This window comes from Rhincodon typus, chromosome 15 (assembly GCF_021869965.1).
Source record: "Rhincodon typus isolate 14 chromosome 15, sRhiTyp1.1, whole genome shotgun sequence".
Taxonomy (NCBI): Eukaryota; Metazoa; Chordata; class Chondrichthyes; order Orectolobiformes; family Rhincodontidae; genus Rhincodon; species Rhincodon typus.
In genome coordinates this window covers 59563680-59585252 of record NC_063346.1, presented here as the reverse complement: position 1 = coordinate 59585252, position 21573 = coordinate 59563680, and the positions used below count along the sequence as shown (strand labels likewise).

Sequence of the window (21573 nt, the reverse complement as noted above, 5' to 3'; positions counted from 1 at the left end):
GATTTCTATGAGATCCTTTTCATTCTTCTAAACTCCAATGAACATAGTCCTAACTGATTTAAGCTCTCTTCATACGTCAGTCCTGCCATCCCAAGAATCAGTCTGGTAAACCCTTTTTGCATGCCTTCTACAGCTAGAACACTTCTTCAGATAAGGAGACCAAAACTATATACAATACTCCAGGTGTGGTCTCACCAAGGCCCTGTACAATTGCAGTAATACATCCCTGCAATAATACTCGAATCCTAATAAAATATGGTAAATAATGAATTCAAAATGCATAAATTCAGCATCAGATATTGCACAGAGGAAGTGATGTACAGATTTTTAAAGCAAAAAAGATGGTCACAGTTTAATGTGCTGCTGAAATGCCTTTGCAGAACAAAGTCAACAAAATAGATTAGAAGCATAGCAAATTACCAGAATTTCCAGAATTACAACCAACATGGAACACAGGATAGATTGAAGAAGCATCGAGAAACCTTGAATTATCAAGATTCGGTACATGGTTATTCAGCAGCACAAGTTTGTACCAGTGTTTTTCAACAAACCCCCACTTCCAATTCAAACCAAAATAAAATCTAGTCTAATCTCACACAACTATTTATTTCTCATATCCCATATTTTATGTTTTTCAAATCACTGTCTACTGTTTTGTTCATGATAGAATAAAGCTATCTAGACAAAAGTAAAGGCAGTTATGCTGTTTTCATAGAATAAATCAATGAAAACTTTCATAAAATAATGAAGGAAAACCCTTCCTATATAAAAATTCATAAATTGCAAGTATTCATTGTAACAAGACCTCGCAAAACTTCAACTTATAGTTAGCTGCACTGGATCAAAAGCACAGCAAACAGTACCTCAAAAACCCACAGCAGCTCACTCATGCTCCCATCAATGACAAGTAGGAAATATGTCAAACCCAAAGCTTTTTACATGTTTTTACATGAACTGCCTTTCTGTTCACTACAAGTATCTTAGATAAGCACCATTTTGACTGGAGAATGGTCACAATCTTTATTTATAGCAGAAAAGGACATCTTTTCAGCCAATGGAAACTTTTTGCCAATGTCATCCAAGTCATGCTCCAGTGCCTTGCAGATTAGTGCATTGCAATAGGGAGATTAGGCACTGTATCCTCCCCCTAAACTGTCAGTGCTAATGAAGTCTGTGAACCATGATGGATTGCAGAATCTTAGATGGTTAGCTACAATCAGGTCCCTCCATAGTGGTGAAAAATTAAAAATCAGTCAGATGTAGAAAATAAGAGTCATTAGCAAAAAGGATGACTATTTACTAAGATACTCAGCAAGTGTTAGAAGCAGCCAATGTCCACTTTCAAAGCGGACATCACCACTAATGAAATTGAGATTGCAAACTCTTGATCTGCAGAGACCATAGTGTTAACACTGCAATGAATAGCATCCTTAGCTTAAATATATACTCAGCCTATTTTTAGAGTACAAAGATGAAGAAAGATATACGTCTTCAGTGGGTTTCTGTCCAAAGGTGACCTGGAAAATAGATATCCAAAATACAATGAAGACCCAGGAGAAAAATGTTTCAAATGAAGAGTTATTCTGTATCAACACAGCAATACAATTTCATGTAAATGGTATAGAAATATAATGCCACACAGATGGATGTCGCATTTATTGATTGGTGGTAAGACATTCTGGCATTAAAATGAATGTCCTTATGTCAGCAACAGATGCTTAAAGAACTTTCCTTTATCTCTAAATTATTAAACTTCATATAATAAAAAATTGCCATCAGTACTTTGAGAAAATGGAGTCATTAAAATGCAAAGCAACAGAAAAAAAGGACAAAGGTTAAAACTATGCCCAATTTCTGAATAATTTCCAGACTTACAGAATGTGGAAGTTGGAATATTACTGTATTTCCTACCCTGTTTGCTCTTGATCTGGGAGAATGGACAATGGATTTACCACATAGCTGACCAGTTAGGTTGCTGTTGTAAACAATCCAGAGTGTTTGACCATCTTAAAACAGCATCAGAGAGCCTCCAACTTACTCAGCAACTCTCCAGATCAACACAGCTGAGATCAGGTATACACCATATGTTGAAGTAGAGTGAACATTCACATCTTGACATATGGTGGACTGGACACCTTGGATATCCACAAGCATTTCTCTCAACTAAACTTGGTTTAAGATTTAAACACATAATTAAAAGTTAGCACGACTGACCCAGACTCCAAGAAGTCTAAGGAGTCCACACAGCAGTAGCACTCTAGCCTGCATAATTATCCAACCACTTGAGACAGTAATTTAGACTGGTTGTGCTATTTGCTTATGGATTTGCATCACAGTGACTATTGCCAACGTCTGCTCCATTTCAAGTTTTAATAGGGAAGAAGTGTCACAACTGATATTTAGTACCATATGACAAAGCACATTTATGTTATGTACAAAATTGCACAGAGCTCTATACAGATGGTAATATAAGCAATACAAAAGTCTGCAGGGTACATTTTACAAATGACTGCTCCTGACATAGATATACAATGACTAAAGTACATATGGGAATTTAAACAGCAGGTTAATGCGGCTGATTCTTTATCCACTAAAGATAGCAATAACAAAATATAGAGAAGGAATGAGTTTTGGAGAGTAAATATTTACAAGTCTAGGTACATACTCAAACATTAGTAGTAGCAGGTCTTTTTTAATTCATTGGTACAATAATACAAGTTACAGGAAATTCAAAAGAATCTGTATAATACTATACTGCACTGATGCAAGTGACATCATTCTGTCCAAAGAATATTTAATACTGCTGTACTTCTGAGCTGGAAGGATGAAAAAGAAGACTTCTGTTTGTACAACAGTCTCTGTAAACATTGGGCAAATAAAAAAGCTGCACAATCACTGAAGTACTTTAAAAGGGCATTGTCACTGTTGTAATAAGGAATGAAGAACAGTACAGCACAGGAGCAGGTCCTTCTGCCCATCAAGACTGCACAAACACATAATGCTTTTCTAAACTAAAAATGTTTTGCCTCTACCTGGTCCATATCCTTCTACTTCCTGCCTATTCATATATCAGCCAAGATGTCTCTTAAACGTTATTGTATCGCATCCAATACCTCTTCTGGCAGTGCATTCCAGGCACTTACCACCATCTGTGTAAAAAGAACTTGCTTCTCACATCTCACAGAGTCATAGACATATATAGCATAGAAACAGACACTTTGATCCAACTTATCCATGCCAACCAGATAGCCTAAATTAATCTGGTCCCATTTGCCCCTTTAAAATTACCCCCTTTTACTTAAACCTATGTCCCCTAGTAATTGACATTTCTACCCTGGGAAAAAGACTCTGGCTTCATTTCATCAGATTATAATCAGATTTTCAACACCATTGCACAAAGGAATGCTAAAACTAGATACTATATGGCAATTACGCACAATATGATTATAACCAGCATCTCATTCTATCAGACAAAGGATAAAGGCCGCAAAATGTCAGTACTACCAATAACTTATTACCCTTTCACTTCTTACTCCCACACTACTCTCTCAACAGGTTGCAGCTCTTGGGCTTCTAAAAGGAAATGGGCTTCACAGTTGGAGAAAGAGAGAAACCAAGAGGTCCATGCTTACAGTATCTATAGCTTATAAATGAGAAGACAGGTAAATGGGATGTGAGATGGAGCTTAGATATTAGTGTTCCACCTTTTTAAAGCTTTCAATCACACAACTGGTCATGAATTCAGATACAGTCACCCCAGTGATGGCAAGCATTGTTTGCTCCATTAGGGTAAAGACCAGCAGCCATTCCAAGTCCTCTGTAGGTTAAGTGCTTTCTGTGAGGTTAAGAACCTATGAACATGAGGCATGAACTGCAGTTAATATAAATTGCTGGCACGTGAGGGAAAAGGTTGGGACCAGGGAGTATGTTTAAAAAAAATGTCATTCATTCACAGGATGTGGGTATTCTTGGCTGGGCCAACATACATTTCCAAGTCTGGATGATGAGGGACTTGGAGGAGAACTTGCAGGTGGTGGTATTCCAATATATCATCTGCCCTTGTCCTTCTAAATGGCAGCGGTCTTAAGTTTGAAAGGTGTTGGCTTTTTGAATTTCTGCAGTGCATCTTGTAGATGGCACACACTGCTGCAACTGAGCATCAGTGGTTGAGGAAGTGAATATTTGAGGATGTGATGCTAATCAAGGGGGATGATTTGTCCAGGGTAGTGTTGAGTTTCTTGATTGTTGTTGGAGCTGCACATATCTAGTCAGGTTGGCAGTATTCATCCCACTCCTAACTTGTGCCTTGTAGGTAATGGATAGGCTTTGGGGAAATCAGGAGGCGAGTTATCCACTGGATGATTCCTTCCCTCTGATTTGCTCTTGAGTCACAGTACTTACATGTCTAGTCCGGTTCAGTGTCTGGTCAATGATAGCGCCCGGCATTTGATAGTGGAGGACTCAGCAATGGTGATGCCATTGAATGTCAAGGGGCAATAGTCAGTCTCTCCTGTAGGAGGCCATTCATTGCTTGCATTTGTGTGATGTGAACTTTATTTGCCATTTGTCAATCTAAACATGAATATTGTTGCCTTGCTGCATTTGTGCATGACAGCTTCAGTATTTGAGAAGTCACAAATAGCAGTGAAGATTGGGGTTGTTTGCTGATGATTGCACATTCTGACCTTATGACAGAGTTAAGATAATTGACTAAGCAGCTAAAAGATGACTGAGCTAAGTACACTGCTCTGAGGAACTGCTATGGAGATGGCCTGCAGCTGAGATGACTGACCTCCATGAACTCCAATCATCTTCCTATGTATTCAGCACGTCTTCAAGCAGCGAAAACTTTTCTCCCTGATTCCCAGTGATTCTAGTTTTGCTAGGGATCCTTGAAGACACATTCTATCAAATGTGGGCTTGATGGCAAGGGCAATCACACTCACTTTACCCCTAAAATTCAGCTCTTTTGTCCATGTTTGTTCTAAGTCTGTACTGAGGTCAGAAACTGGTGAAGCATGAGGTGAAAATTTAGCAGTGTATGAGCTATTTGTCAGGAAACGGCAGTTAAAAATGCAGTCACTGGCCTTGACTATTCTTGAGTTCATTAAATCTCTTTCAGCACTACATCCAAATTCTAGGGAGTAATACTGCTGATATTGTTGTTGAGGTCAGACCTACATTCAGGAAAAGAACTGAAGAAGTAATTTTAAGCGGTGCCAGCCTCAGATCAATTGGGCACCCTGCTGAGGCATGCAGCGACTCAACAAAAGGTTCCGTGATGGCTGCACATTGTAGTCATGGTAAAGAGCAGGCAACAAACAAAGTTGGGTTTGTCCTTGTGAGGAGGGATGGACATTGTTAATTGCCCATTTACAGTGGCTATCAATTTGGCTGTCATGGAAGCAGACGGCACAGAAGAAAGCCATTCATCAAGGATTGCTTGGTCTTTGAATGAAAGTCATTTGCTCACACCTGGCCTTTGTCCAGAGCTCAGTATATTCTCATTTTGAATTACCTTTATTGCAAAGTTGGGTAGAGTACTTGTGGATTGGGAGGCAGTAGCTAGAATTTGGTGTTTGGTAAAATGCTAGGGGGGAAAGCATGCATGGTCCCTCTAAAAAGATCATGTGCTTTTTCTGTGCTTAGAAATTTAAAATGGATGTCTGTCAGCAGCAGCTTGAAAGTTTGCAAGTACACAGAGAGCATCCGAATTGAAACATTTGTATCAAAAAGCCGTATAGTTAACAAGCCAAGCAGCAGCTTTTTTACCAAGACAATGAGCTTTTGAATTTAGCCAAATAATTAGATACCAAAAACCTATTAAATTTAAGTTGGATGGTTTTGACAACATAGGATCAATCCTATTGTAAGAAATATTGATGTCATCAAGGGTACAAAAAGAAGGGGGCAGTTGGACAAAGACCCCAGAGCTAGCTGCCATCTGCCAGAGCTAACGGCCCTCAGTTCTCTAGACAGAATCGCTGGGTCTCACAGCCTCCCCTATGTCTTAGGGAAAGCACCATCTAAATAACAGTACCAATGGCACAACTAGTTAATATTCCTGACAGAAGAATCAATGGAGAAGGCACAGAACGCTCCGGAAGGCACATAGCCTGTCTGTAATTTCACGAGACTAGAATCTTTTTTTTATATATTAGTGGGACTTGTATTTATTGTTGTGGGACATGTATTTATTTATTGTAAAACAAGAATCATGTTTTATTCAGGAATAGTTCAGTTTTTTAATAGTTTAGTTAATTTGTTCACTGTTCAATAAATAAATTGTTACTTGTCAATTTTAAAGTGAGTGTCAGGGATTTATTTTATTTAACACTAGAAGTTGCTGAAAAGCAGATTACAACACTTTTCACTCTCCTTTTACAGATTATAGGGCAAGGTGTTCCTCTTTGGGTGTTTTAGTTTCAGTTTCCAGTGGCGGGGTTAGCCTCTGCTTTGTAACAGATTGGGGGCTTGTCATCTGGGATTTGGACAGATTTGAACACATTTAGGGTACATATGGACCTGGCAGATTTAAACAGACTTGGGGACCAGTGTCCTGGATCTTTAAATAAAACTTAAGTGAGAAATGGAAAACCTGTTTAATTTCAACTGCTTGTTGTTGGTTAAACCAAAAGTGGGGCAATGGCTCTTTCAGTCACTAAGAGTTTTCTGGAGGTGGAAGAAGTGACTTTGGAACTTTTACAAAAGGTGAGCAAGTCAAAGCTGTTGGAATTGGCAGACAAGGTGTAGTTGGAGTTGTCTTTGTCTGTGAGAAAAGGAGAGGTAATTACTGCAATAGCTTGACATTTAAATTTACTGGAAATGCCACCAGAATCTTTCAAAACGGCTAGAATTCAATTGCAGATAAAGCAGCTTGAATATAAGAGGGAACTGAAACAGTCTGAATTACCACCAAAAGCAGAGGAAAGAGAAAAGGAAACAATCACTGTGGCAGAGTAAAAAGAGCAAAAAGAATTGCCCTGGAGGACAAAAAGAAAGGCAGATGAAGGCCTTAGCAGAAGGAAGGGAAGAGAGAGAAGAAAAGGGAGAAAGAGTTTGAACTTCGAAGTTGGCAATTAGACAGGAAAGTTGATTTAGAAGGATGGGGGTGAAAGTAGAAGGTAAGTAAAGTGAGGAGGATAGTGATGATGAGCAAACCCATCATAGCCAAAAGCCTGGTAGGGATATATACAGGTATGTCCAACATCACCAAAATTCGATGAAAAAGATTTGGAAGCCTTTTTCATTTCCTTTGAGAGATTGGCTAAACAAATGAACTGGCCAGAGACTATGTGGGTAATGTTAATTCAGACCAAGATGATAGGCTGGGCTAGTGAGGTGTTTACAGCACTGTTTGAGGAGGTGTCAGAAGAATATGAAGAAGTAAAACAGGCTATTTTGAGTGCCTACAAATTGGTACCAGAAGCATATAAACAACAGTTCAGAAATGTAAGAAAGGAACCAGGTCAGACTTCTATCAAGTTTGGAAGAATTAAATAGAGCAACTTCGATAGATAGATGACAGCATTAAAGATAGAAAAGACATATGAGGCTCTTAGAGATATTATTCTGCTGGAGGAGTTTCAAATCTCACTTCCAGAAGTGATAAGAACTCATGTTGAGGAACAAAAAGTTAAAACAGCAAGAGCAGCTGCAGAAATGGCAATGAATACGCATTAGTGCATAAATTGAAATATAGCTTCCTACAGCAATTTCATTCCGTGAGGAATAGAAATTGGGAAATAGGGACATCCTTCAATGAAAAACAAAAAGTGCATCACACTGGAAACAGTTTACCACATGCAAAAAAAGAAACCCAAGAAGGTGGAAAAGAGGTAAAAGACCTCAGGTGTTTTTACTGCAATAAGATGGTACGCACAAATTGATAGTGCTGGTGTTTAAGAAAGGCACTGGAAGAAAGGACATGGTAAAAGAAGCTAAACCAGTGGGATTATTTAAGGTAGTGAAGGAAATCCTAACAGAAGTTGAGGAGCTTCAGAGAATACACAGCCTAGTCATGGGATAGATAGTAAGATAACACTCGATCTTTTCAAAGACTTCAGGCAGAACAGGGGGAGTAGGTAAAGAAGTTAACATATTGAGAGATACGGGAGCTAGTCTGTCACTAATAGTAAGAGATGAAAATATTTGCACTCTTTCTGAAATATTGTCCGAGAGAGTGGTAATCTGTGGAATAAATGGAGAGAGAAGTAGTGTTCCCCTGTGTAAAATAACCAGATGCTCCAATTTCACCACACATTCCAAAGATGTGCAGGGTAGATGGACTGGCCATGCTAAATTGCCCATAGTGCCCAGGGATGTTTAGGTTAGGTGGGTTAGACATGGGAATGGGTCTGGGTGGGATGCTCTTCAGAGAGGCGGTTGTGGGCTTGTTAGGCTGAATGGCCTGTTTCCACACTGTAGGAATTCTATGATTCTATTCTGTGATTCTATGATAAGGCTGGAAAGACCAATCAAGGCTGGGGAAGTCATAGTGGGAGTGATGGAAAAATTGGTTATTGCAGGAATACAGTTTATTCTTGGAAACGACATAGCTGGATCACAGTGATGCCCATTGTAGTGGAAAAGCCAACAGAAAACCAGGAAACTGAAGAGTCAAAGAAAAATACCCTGCAATTTTTCCGGACTAAGTGGTAACAAGATCCCACAGCCATAAGTTAAAACAAGAAAAGAAAACAAAAGAGAAAGATGAAGGAGTTGAGGTCCTGACATTCTGTTTGATGAGACGGTAAAGGAAAAACCTAAGCAGGTACAGGATCAGGCACAGGTGTTTAGTTTTGTATGATTAATGGAGCTACAACATAAAGATGAGACGATAAAGGATTTATACCATAAAGCCTACTCGGAAATGGAATCAGAGTGTACTCCAGAATGCTATTACATTAAGGATAAAATCTTAAGGCAGAAATGGAGACCTTGGCAGGTTAGTGCAGAGGAGAAATGGGCAGAAGTTCACCAGATTGTGTTGCCGATAGAGTACAAACAGGAAGTACTGTGGGTAGCACACAAACTAGCTGTAGGAGCTCATCTAGGAGTAAGGAAGACTCAGGTTAAGATACAGAAGCATTTTTATTCACCTGGATTACTTAAAGATGTGGTTGAATTTTGCCGAGTCTGTCATACATGTCTCAAGGTAGGAAAGTCACAGGCAGCGATAAAACCAGCGCCTTTGATGCCAATTCCCGCATTCGAAGAACCTTTTACACAGGTTGTAATTGATTGCATACATCCCCTCCCTAAAAACCAGAAGTGGGAACCAGTAGTTGCTAACAATAATGGATGTGCCTACCAGGTTTCCAGAGGCAATTCCATTACAGAACGTCAAGGCAAAAAAGGTTGTGGAGGAGTTGCTTGCTTCCTTTACCTGGCAGGGACTACCCAGGGAGATTCAGTCACACCAAGGGTCCAATTTACTGCCAAATTATTAAAGGAGGTCATAGATAGTTCCAGCATCAAACACTTTAAATCAAGTACATACCATCCTGAATCCCAGGGAGCATTGGAAAGGTGGCATCAGACCCTAAAGACAATGTTGAGGGCTTATTGCCAGGATTACCTAAATGATTGGGATAAACGTATCCCACTTATATTATTTGCTATTAGAGGTGCTCTAAGTGAATCAGCTCAGTTTGCTCCCATTTGAATTAGTGTTCGGACATGAAGTAAGAGGACATTTAAAATTAATTAAGGAAAAGTTGATAGGTCTGAAGTCGGAGATCTCACAGTTGGATTATATATCTGAGGTGAGAGAAAGATTACACAGAGTAGGTGAATTAGCTAGACAACATTTGAAGGTAGAACAGCACCTAACGAAGCAAGATGCAGATAAGAAGCAGATAAGAAATCTAAAATTTGTATGTTTCCCCATGGGGATTAAGTATTGGTGCTGTTATGAGCATAGGAGATCCCTTCAAAGCAAGCTTTAGTGGTCCCTATCAGATTGAGAAGTAGTTAAGTCCGATTAATTATCTGGTAAAGATGCCAGATAGGAAAAAAAATTATCGGGTATATCATGTAAACAAGCTGAAACATTACGAGGACAGACAAAGGGAACTGGAAAAACAGGTATTAGTTAATGCCACTCAGAATGAGGAATCAAATCCAGATTATTTGGATTTTGATGTGCCTCAGAATAAATTGAATGAGGAAGTCCTTAAGGAATGGCATAGGGTAGTGAGTGATCTGTCCCAGGAACAGAGAACGGAATTGTTACAGTGCTATGAGGACCTATGTCGAAGTAGGATGGAGAGGACTAGTGCCATAGTACATGAGGTTGATGTAGGGAATGCTGTTCCGATAAAATAACACCTCTACAGACTTAATCCTCCCAAAGCAGCACAGGTTCAGAAGGAAGTGGAAATGCTGGTCCAAGAAGACATCATAGAGACGAGTCAAAGTGAGTGGAGTTCGCCAATCGTGTTGGTTCCCAAATCTGATGGTACTCAACAATACTGCATAGATTATCAGAAGGTCAATGCTGTGACCAAATCTGACTCATACCCAATTCCAAGGCTGAAGAAGTGTGTGGAAGAAGTAGGACAAGCCACTTACATCACCAAGTTGAACTTACTTTGCGGTACTGGCAAGTACCTTTGTTGGAGAAAGCAAAATAAGTTTCTGCTTTTGTAACCTCAAATGGGCTATATCAATTTAATGCAATGCCCTTTGGAATGGAAAATGCAGGAGCCACTTTTGAAAGGGTTATGAACAGAGCTGTTGCAGGATTGACTAATTGTGCTGTCTATTTAGATGACTTAGTGTTCATTAGCCATTCGTGGAAATGGAGTATTTTCAGAGCTCTCTGAGAGATTACAGAAGGCAAAGTTGGTCATAAACTTGGCAAAAACAGAATTCACGAAGGCGGAAGTGACATTCTTAGGGCACAACATCGGATACGGATGGATGACACCAAGGAACATGAAAACAAAGGCCATCGAGGAATTTCCAAGACCATACTCAAAGAAGGAAGTGCTATGATTTTTAGGATTGAGCGAATTCTATAGGAAATTTGTACCAAACTTTAGTAGCGTAGCGGCACCATTGATGGATTTGTTCAAAAAAAACACAAAATTTCACTGGACGGAACAATGCCAGGAGGCATTTGACAATTTAAAAGCAGTGTTAACCACTGTACCAGTTTTAGCCATGCCAAATTTTTTGAAACCGTTCAAAGTCACCATCGACACTAGCGATATAGGGGTTGGAGCCATATTGTTACAGGAGGATTATGGAATTGAAAGGCCAATTGGTTATTTTTCAAATAAAAACTTAATAGCCACAGATAAAATATTTGACCATTGAAAATGTGTTATAGAGTTTGATAATGTCCTTACAACATTTTAATGTTTACGTTGCAAACAATGCATCAGAGATGATTGTGTATATCTATCATAACCCTTTGACATTTCTGGAAAGATTTAAGGACAAGAACACCAGACTATTTCATTGGCGTCTCATGTTACAAGCATTTAATTTACAAATTGTACATGTTGCGGGTCTTGAAAATATCTCAGATGCTTTATTGCAAATTTAAGAAAGTGCTTATATACCATAGAAATGGTAGTGTTCAATGTTTTATAAATAGAATTAGTATAAAATATGTAACTCTAGATTAATGACATAGTGGAGTTAAGGTTTAAAAAAAAACAGAAGTTATCTTTCATAATGATGGGGCTTTTTTTCTTAAGGGGGGGAAGTATTGCAAAGTTGGGTAGAGTACTTGTGGACTGGGAGACAAGAAGTTAGAAGTTAGTGTTTGTAAAATGCTCAGGGGGGGCATACATTGCATGGTCCCTTTAAAAGATCATGTGCTTTTTCTGTGCTTAGAAATTTAAAGTGGATGGCTGTGAGTAGAAAATGGGGAGGTGATGGCCTAGTGGTATTATTAGTGGACTGTTAATCCAGAGACCCAGATAATATTCTGGGTACCCGAGTTCGAATCCCACCATGGCAGATGGTGGAAATTGAATTCAATAAATATCTGGGATTAAAAATTGCCTGATGATGACCATAAATCCATTGCTGGTCATGTTGGGAAAAAACCATCTGGTTCATTAATGCCCTTTAGGGAAGGAAACTACCATCCTTACCTGGTCTGGACTACATATGACTCCACACCCACAGCAATGTGTTGACTGTTAACTCCCCTCCAGGCAATTAGGGATGGCATTAAATGCTGCCTGGCCAGTGATGCCCTCATCCCAAGAATGAACAAAGGGACAAAAAATGAATAAAGCAGCTTGAAAGTTTGCAAGTACACAGAGAGCACCCGAATTGAAACATTTGTATCAAAAGGCGACATAGTTAGCAGGCTTTTTTACCAAGACAACGAGCTTAGATACCAAAAACCTATTAAATTAAAGTTGGATGGTTTTGACAACATAAGATCAATCCTTTTGTAAGAAATATTGATGTCATCAAGGGTATAAAAAGAAGGGGGCAGTTGGACAAAGACTGCAGAGCTAGCTGCCATCTACCAGAGCTAACGGCCCTCAGCTCTCAAGACAGAATCGCTGGCTCTCACAGCCTCCCCTTTGTCTTAGGGACAGCACCATCTAAATAACAATGGTACCAACAGCACAACTAGTTAATATTCTTGACAGAAGAATCGATGGAGAAGGCGCAGAACATTCCAGAAGACATGCAATCTGGCTCTAATTTTGAGAGACTAAATTTTTTTATATATATAAGTGGGGCTTGTATTTATTGGAACAGCATACGGTTAGAATCTGGCTTTATTCGGGAATAGTTAGTAGTTAGATGGGATTGATTCGGTTTGTTAATAGTTTAGTTAATTTGTTCACTGTTAGAGTGAGATAAATAAATTGTTACTTGTTGATTTTAAAGTGAGTGTCAGGGATTTATTTTATTTACCGACTAGAAGTTGCTGAAAAGCAGATTACACCATTTTTCACACTCCTTAAACAGATTATATGGTGAGGGGCTCCTCTTTGGGTGTTTCGGTTTTAGTTCTCAGAGCGGGGTCAACCTCCGCTTTATAACACTTTTATTAACATTGTTTATGAATCAACTTCCACCAGCCTTTAAAATAGAGCATTCCAAATTCTGCCAACTCTTAAATACGAAAAGAAATTCTCCTCTTCCCTCCAGGAGATCTTTTGTCATTGATTTTAAATATATGTCTTCTGGGTATTGATCTATTCCTCACAGAAAATAACGTTTCTCCCGAATCAAAACCTCACATTTTGAATACTTCTGTTAGCTTGCCTCTTAACCATCTCTGTTTCTAACTCTTCCAACCACTCTTCATAACTAAAGTCCTTAATCCCTGAACATCTTCCTCAAAAATAAACTTTCTCTATAAACCCTCTCGAAGGCCTATATATCTTTTCTGAAATGCAGTGGCCAGAATTATCCAGCTGAGACCAAACCAGTGATTAATAAAGTTCTGCCCTGATCTCTACACTTATATTCGAATCCACAATTTAAAAGCAAAGTAGCCAATGTTCTTTTTGAACCACCTTATCAACTTGCCCTGCTACCTTTGAGAATTTGACTATATTGTCCAATCTCTTTTGCAGCAGACCCAGATTTAAATCATTCTCTCATGTGAGTAAACATTAGAAAGACAAGGTCAGGCACAACAGGAACCATGACTTTTTTTTTGAAAAGCCCCAAAACAAAACATTTGATTATTAATTCATCCACTTCACTAACACCTTCCACCCCAACCTTAAGTTTACCTGGACCATCTCTAACACCTCTCTCCCCTTCCTGGACCTCTCTGTCTCCATATCGGGCAACCACCTCGAAACCGATATTCATTTCAAGCCCACCGACTCCCACAGCTACCTAGAATACTCCTCCTCCCACCCACCTTCCTGCAAAAATGCCATCCCCTATTCCCAATTCCTTCGCCTCCGCCGCATCTGCTCCCAGGATGAGGCATTCCACTCCCGTACATCTCAGTTATCCTCGTTTTTCAAGGACCGTAGCTTCCCCCCCTCAGTGGTCGAGAACGCCCTCAACCGTGTCTCCCACATCTCCCGCACCTCATCCCTCACACCCCGTCCACGCAATAAGAACCAAAAAAGAATCCCCCTCGTCCTCACGTACCACCCCACCAACCTCCGGATCCAACGCATCATCCTCCGACACTTCCGCCATCTGCAATCCGACCCCACCACCAAAGACATCTTTCCCTCCCCACCCTTATCTGCTTTCCGGAGGGACCACTCTCTCCGTGACTCCCTTGTCCGCTCCACACTCCCCTCCAGCTCCATCACACCCGGCACTTTTCCCTGCAACCACAGGAAGTGCTACACCTGCCCCCATACCTCCTCCCTCACCCCTATCCCAGGCCCCAAGAAGACTTTCCACATCAAGCAGATGTTCACCTGCACATCTGCCAATGTGGTATACTGCATCCGCTGTACCCGGTGTGGCTTCCTCTACATCGGGGAAACCAAGCGGAGGCTCGGGGACCGCTTTGCAGAACACCTACGCTCGGTTCGCAATAAACAACTGCACCTCCCAGTCGCAAACCATTTCAACTCCCCCTCCCATTCCTCAGACAACATGTCCATCCTGGGCGTCCTGCAGTGCCACAACGATGCCACCCGAAGGTTGCAGGAACAGCAACTCATATTCCGCTTGGGAACCCTGCAGCCCAATGGTATCAATGTGGATTTCACAAGCTTCAAAATCTCCCCTCCCCCTACCGCATCCCAAAACCAGTCCAGCTCGTCCCTGCCTCCCTAACCTGTTCTTCCTCCCACCTATCCCCTCCTCCCACCTCAAGCCGCACCTCCATCTCCTACCGACCAACCTCATCCCGCCCCCTTGACCTGTCCGTCCTCCCTGGACTGACCTATCCCCTTCCTAACTCCCTACCTACACTCACCTTTACTGGCTCCATCCCCGCCTCTTCGACCTGTTTGTTTCCTCTCCACCTATCCTCTCCTCTATCCCTCTTCTATCCGCCTCCCACTCTCTCCCTATTTATTTCAGAACCCCCTTCCCCTCCCCCTTTTCTGATGAAGGGTCTGGGCCCGAAACGTCAGCCTCTCTGCTCCTATGATGCTGCTTGGCCTGCTGTGTTCATCCAGCTCTGCACCTTGTTGTCTCGGATTCTCCAGCATCTGCAGTTCCTACTATATTTGATTATTAATTACTCATTTATACATTTTATCATCTCAGTGAAGAAGCAAAGTTACACCAAGGCAATCTAGATCCAAGTGCAGATCACTAGTGAAAAGGCTGGGTATTCGGGAAGAGCTAAGTTAGGCTTAAGTAACAGTGACCTTGGTTTACTTCCGATAGTACATGCTCCTAGCTGACCTCAGCGAAATTAATAATGAAGTCGGAGTTGGAAGTGGTTACATTTCAGCCTAGGTTTTCCTCCTTCCCCAACCTGTTTTCTGAATAGGTTTTATGGAAGGGAGAGGGCTGTCCAATTCACTCAGACTACCCCCCAACACACACACATCATCTGTCCCCCTTTCAAATCCCTTGTCAAATTTCTACACTCAAACATAACACTTCCCTCCCTCCCAGCCACAAACTCTCACTTCTGCAAATACACAGTCTCACACAGAGTAGAAATATGCAGAGGGCTTGCAGCCTCGACTCATACTTGTCCATTGGAAGCCCATCCTGTAGCCAAAAGGCACTGTGGGCTGGTTATACTGACTAACGGCATCCCTCATTTAGGAGGAATCCCACCTTTTGGAGCTGCTGGCCAGAAGATCCTCTCAAGTCTGCTTCACCATCAAACAAGATCAGAGCTGATCTGGTATTGTCTTCAATTCTACTTTCCCACCTGAACTCCTGACTCCCCTATTTTTCAAGAACCTATCTATCTCATCATTAAATGTATTCAATGAGTCAACTGGGGGTGGAGAATTTCAAAAATTAACAACCCTATGATCTCCATTTGAAATGATGTCTTAAATAGTTCCCAACACCCAAGTTTAGGTCATTTACTTAGAAAAAGGTAAGAGTAACTGTTTCCCTCCTTATCAAATTCAAAGTACTTATTTTATCTTCTCTGATCCCTGTTCTCCAGCTGCTTCAATTTTTTTCCTCCTACTGAAGCGGCTGCAATGGTAATTCAATCTAATTTGACTCCAATGTCTCAATTTATACCAAGCCCAAATATTGTGTTAATACTTCAATTATTTCTGCCTTCTTAACTCTGGCATGCAATTCTACATGTAATTTATTTGCTAATTCTATCATTCTAGCTTTTATTAATCGTTATGGACCAGACCAAACTCCCTCAAAACATATCAAGGAGATGGCCTAGACCCTAACTTTTATCTTCTTTAGAGGCAAGTGTAAGGCGCTACATTCCAGACGTGATTCAATTGGTTAAACTACTAGACTTTAAGCAAAACACACTTTATTCTTACATCACAGTTAAAATACAAACAAAAAAGAATTGGTATAACGTTAACTCTATTGAAATATTTAACAAAATAATATATTATTTAACTACTACTCATCAACTGTTCCAGTGTCCCATAAACACACTCTTGACAAAGACAAATTCAGCAAAACAGATTTCCCTCACTTGTTATCTCCTTCAGTCCAGGAGAAGGGACACTGAAAGAAGGAATGTAGCAGCAGAGAGAACACTCAAGCTTTTGCAGCAGCAGAGAGACAACTATATCTAGCAGCTTCAACGTCAAAACCTCAACTTCAACAACTAAAGACAAAAACTAAAACTGTGGGTCTGTGTGAGCCTGTCTCCACAACTCATGCCTCTTTTGTCTAAAATTTTTACAAAACCCAAAGCCATTACTCTACCTTAATCGTGGAGTAGACATTCTCCTTCAAGGGAAACAATGCAGTGCAATTCTCTCTCAAAAGCACATATCATTACATAAATTAGTCAGGGGTATCTCTTCCAGTTGCAAGAAGATTTCAGCTGCTTTTCATACTACTTTATTTTAGTCTGAGAAATCTAGTATCTGTTCTTTTACCCTTTAAAACTTACACTAACTCCACACCCAATCTTAAATTGCCCTGGTTCAAAAAATCTCAGACAAGCCCCTAAACATTTGTCACAACTTAATTGAGAGCAATCCTTTCCTGTTTACAGCCGTTTTTTTGATTTCCACAATGAAGAGGTGCTGTTGTTTGGTCTTCTTTTGGTACAATGATTGATCAGGTACTTAGATCATTTCTTATATGATTTCTATTAAGTTTCCTTGGGTTTTCTACATTTTTTCTAGTGAGAGAGAGGCAGGATGCTGTCTACAGTCTACATGTATTTTTTTTCTCCCTTCTACTCTTGGCACTTCTTAATACTCTGCAGGTGAACCAATCAGAGAGCTGCTGTTGAGTGGAATTTCCTTAACTCAAAAGATTTTTGGTGCTGTTCAGTCTCGATTTCCCTTTATCTGCCAAAAAGCAATATTGTATGGCACAGCTCAACAATATGCAACACTTGTATTTCAAGTTGAATAAAACCCTTCTGTTATCTTTTCAGTGAAAGCAGCCTAACTTCCATTTCTGTCTGTAGTCCAAAAAAACAAGAAAAGTATGTGATCGTTTACAACATGGAACTGCAGCGGTTCAAGCAGGTAACTCACCACTAAATTTTCAACAGCAATTGGGAGTGGACAATAAATGCTGCCTTATAGTGGCACCCATACATGGCTACGGACCTCGTGCTGGAAACTGGGATTAGAATAGTTAGGTGGTTATTTTTGACTGGCATAGACTTGGTGGAATAAAGGGCCTTTTCCAATGCTGTAGACTTCTATGACTCTGTGACTCTATCCTATGAAAAAACCCAAAAACACGCAAGGACATATCACTTGACGGGAGTGAGAAGACGTCATGCTGTATGGGGACATAGAACAGTGAAAAGCAGTTGTGGGTTCAAGGGTACCCACTCGGTTATCAAACATGAACACCAATCAATACCATAATAACCTTTTAAGAAGCAATTAAAATCACATATCCCATTTGATCACATCACTGCATATTTTTGAAGTGACAGCGCAAATCATCCTACAAACATGGTAGACTTCCTAAAAGCATTTAACATCAGAGGTAAGCTCAAAGCAGGTGAGTGGATAAACACTGGGAATCAACAATACACTGATTAACAAGTTAGAAATCAGTAGGCATAAGTTGGAGCAATAACGCAGAGGTTGGGAAAATTGATGAGTGCCATATTGGGGGAAATCAGTATTTGGGTTACTTCTGTTTCTAGTAAATTACTTGGATTAAGAAACATATTAGTCAGGCAGCAGATGCTGGCAAATCAGGAGGTTGGGAGCATCAAAAAGAGGAGGACAGTATGAGAATGAAATGTACAGCTCCCTGAGTTGGATATATTTTTGCAAATTCGTCTCTCAGCTTTCCAGGAGAAAATCAATGTTTCCAGCCATTAAAAGAAACTTGCTAAAAATTATTTTTAGCACTTCCACTTGAAACATTTGAAACAGCGAAAAATGTTTTAAGCACTGAATTAAGGCTGTATTTGACAGAGTGCAGCATCAAGAAGCCTTAACAAAGCTGGAGTCAATCAGTCAATGGGAAACGGGTGAAACTCTCCATCAGTTGTAGTCATACCTAGTACAAAGATGGCTGTGGTTGATGAAAGTCAGTCATCTCAGCTCCAGAACATCTCTGTAGGGTAATGTCCTAAACTCAACCATCTTCACCTGCTTCAGCAATGACCATCCTTCTATCATAAGGTCAGAAGTGGTGATGTTCACTGATGACTGCACAAGATTTGGATAATATCTGGGTTTGGGCTGATGAATAGCAAGTCATATTAGTGCAGCACAAGTGTCAGGCAACGACCATACCCAATAAGACAGAATCTAACCATCACCCCTTGACATTCAGTGATATTATCATTGCCAAATACCCCATTATTAACATCCTGAAGGTTACCATTGTCTAGAAACTGAACTGGACTAGCATATATATATATCATGGCTGCAAAAGCAGGTCAAAGGCTACAAATCTTTCAGCAAGTAACTCATTTCCTGACTCCACAAAGCCTAACCACCATCTTCAAAGCTTAAGTCAGGAAGGTGGTCAAACACTCCCCCCTTGCCTGGATGAGTGCAATTCCAACAGCACTCAAGAACTTCAAAGCAGCCCAGTTGATTGGCACCACATCAACATACATTTAGTCCATCCACGACTCAGCAGCAGCAGCATGCATTATTTACAGGATGCACTGCAGAAATTCACAAAGGCTCCCAAGACAGCACCTTCCAAATCTATGACCACTTCCATCAGAAGGACAAAGGCACCAGATATGTGAGAACACCACCACCTACAACAGAGTTCCAAACAGCATTTCCAAGTCATGTGATTTTGGCTAAATGACCAGCAAGCCACTTGGGGGAGATAATTGTTGAGATGTTTGCTGACTTTGAGTTTTAACTGAACAGAGAGGGAGGGAGAAGAAACAAAACATTTAGAGAGAAGAAGTCTGTTATTAGCAGCTCCCAAGCCTGAAGTGCTGAGAAGTCAGTAGGAAATAAAATCCAGAAACAGCAGGCTTTGGGCGTGTCAAAGAGGAAGACATCTTGCAATCTTGTCAAAGACATGAAGTCTAGGGAACAACTGTGAAGGAATAAGTGAGATGAAGCTTGATTTAAGGGACTTGGAGAGACATTAGCTAAAGCAAACCACAATAAGGAAGTGAACAGCAAAAAAATTACTAAAGGCAACATCAGTATAGCTATGCCAGCTGTGAAAGAAGCCTTAGCATGGAGATAGAGGTGGATCTTCACTGATGTTTGAGTATTTGCAAAGTTATTGCTGGGGGTATAAAGCATTACATTTTCTTTTAGATATTTGTGAGGAGATTGGTCCAATAGGTCTTGTATAGGGTAATATAGTTTGTGTGTTTCTTTTCTGTGATAAACATATACGATCTCTAGATCTAATAGAAGTTTTCAAAATCACCACACGTCTGGCCAGAGTAAATGGACAGCAATTATGCACACTTGTAAATGAAAAAAAAATCATGTGACATAGATTGAAAGTGATTTGCAAAATAAGCAACTGTAAGGCAAAAAAACTTTATCACACAGTGAGTCGTTAGATGACGGAATATGTGGTAGAGTATGGTGGAGACACATTCAATTGAGATATTCATGAGAGCAATAGATCATTATTTAATTAGAAAAGCATGGCAGGGTAATAGGGAAATGGCAGGAGAGTGGCACTAAGGCAGAAATGCTCAGACAGCTAGTGCAGAAACAACAGACAGAGTAGCCTCCTTCTAAATCATAACAACTCTCTTGATTCTGTGATTCTGTAATTCCTTTATAAAAGATACTTTGTCAGCCTCTTGTAAATGTCTTCAATGTCTGACAGTAAACAAAAGGAAAATATAAATTCTATGAACAATCAAGCCAGATTTCACTTTGGGATTTGATTTGTCCAGTAGTACCATCAGATGAGATCCTAACACACAAGTATTTCCCAAAATATTTGCAAATGATCCATTAGTCTGAGTTGGAGTAACAAAGTTAATGATGTGCTGAGGAGAAAATGGGAGAATAGCATGACACATCACTACTGAATAGTCAAAAAGCTTGGCAGAGTTTCTGCGTACAAGTAAACATTAAGGATGCAACAAATCTAAAATATAAACAGAAAAGTTTGAAATACTTACCAAGTAAGAAAACAACTGTGGAGAGTGAAACAGAGTTAGCATTTTAGGTCCTGACCTTTCTTCAGAACTCTTTTTAAACAATTGTTGAAGCTTACGGTCCTTAACATCTAAAAGGAAGGCCAAGGGCAGAATTTTACAGCTGATGCTGGTGTGTTTGCAGGAAGGGGACAGAAGTTGGAAAATTCTTCTTCCATCCTCTCTGCCACCTACCTACTCACCCCCAATCTGCCATACATTTTACTGTACAGCGAGAGCTGGTGAGGCCTCAGGCAGCCTATCTGCTCTCACGCCAACAGAAACCCTCTGAAAGGCCTCTTCCCGTCTGGTTGTAATAAAAATTAAGTGGGAATCTTCGGGGTAGGGTGGGAGGTCCAGCACGTTTTTCTACACGGACTTTTGTCAAAAAAACCTCACAAAAAAGCTATCCCTTTTCCTGAAACGGGATCATCAACCCCATTGTCTCCTACACTGCCCCACCTTTGCAATCTGGTCATCACATCACATCACACTTCTCCTCCTTTTGAACTGCCGGGAGTGTCCAGACTTACCTTCAGTCTGAGCTCATGGCACTTTATTCTGCTGGAGTTGGTGGAATCCTTGTAGTGGCACATCCATCACTATTCAGATATGCTGGCATATGCTCCCTGAGCTAGTACGTTCTCCATAGAACATTTAATTACTGAGGGGCAATATTCAGAAGCAGAGGTGTGCTCCCATTGCCTTTTGCAGTGCTGAGGTGGGAAATACTGACACTTAAAAATTTAAGCCCAAAATAACTTTTTGCTAAAGCTCTGGGATATGAAAGATGAAACAGAACTGCAGACCAGGAAGGCTTTGACAAAGGAATAGTCAGCCTTGCTAATAAGAGAGGGTGAGAATGGGTGTATGGCAATGCACGACCATGAATGTGGATCTAAGGATATGGTGGG

At 40.4% G+C, this 21573-nt stretch overlaps 1 protein-coding gene across 1 annotated transcript in view; it reads right to left on the bottom strand.

Annotated features, from left to right (window-relative positions):
• Positions 1-21573, bottom strand: part of hydin (HYDIN axonemal central pair apparatus protein) — a 677137-nt gene that overhangs the window by 591907 nt on the left and 63657 nt on the right. The gene's annotated exons all lie outside the window — the stretch shown is intronic.